Genomic DNA, 787 nt, shown 5'->3' on the forward strand with positions numbered 1-787 from the left:
TAGTCTAACTAGGCGAGAGTCACACTGCGATAGAAAAGGCAACCGGGTGTAAATACCATGCCATCTAATATAGAGTCTTTCGAGACGACCTACACAACGGAAGGAAACAGGGAAACGAGGTCCCCAGGCCACGCAGTAACCATTATGTCCTGAGCCGGTGATGGTAGAAAAAGGCAAACGAGGTCACCATCTTACTAGACGGAGAGGTCGACGACAGCAAAGGTCCGATCGCCATACGCCATACACTCAGCACCTTCAGGCTTGGCCCCTTTGGCTAGGCTCGACCAAGCTATCGCTCAAGCACTGCTCTTCGTCCTGTTACTTTACGTTCTTATAACAGTGTTGTACTCTTAACCAATTAAGAATCAGAGGCGTACCACCTAGCCACTGCTTGAACTGGTCTCGCAGGAGTCTATAACAAAATAGAGGCTCTTACAATCGTTTTCATGTGACAATTTTCATTAGAAAATGTTAAAGATGTATTATCTAACAAGACAGCTATAAGCTCATCCATTTATCTTACAAAGGAAGTAACTTGTTGCGAGGGAGAACATATCTAAAAAAGACATTCAGGTCGAATAGTTATGGAAAAGTACAGATGTAGAATAAAAACAATATCTGCATTCCTTCTTGCAATCACGAGCGATGTTGTAATGCATGAAAGAAGTAAAGAAGAAAACGCTTGGGAAATCAGAGAGAGCCAACGAAGAGGGAATAAAAGCGGCATTTCTGAGATTTTCATCATGCTTATTCTTTCTATTGCTCTCTCTTTCTCGTTAACTCCCTT

The sequence above is a fragment of the Penaeus monodon genome, chromosome 22 (assembly GCF_015228065.2).
Source record: "Penaeus monodon isolate SGIC_2016 chromosome 22, NSTDA_Pmon_1, whole genome shotgun sequence".
Classification (NCBI taxonomy): domain Eukaryota; kingdom Metazoa; phylum Arthropoda; class Malacostraca; order Decapoda; family Penaeidae; genus Penaeus; species Penaeus monodon.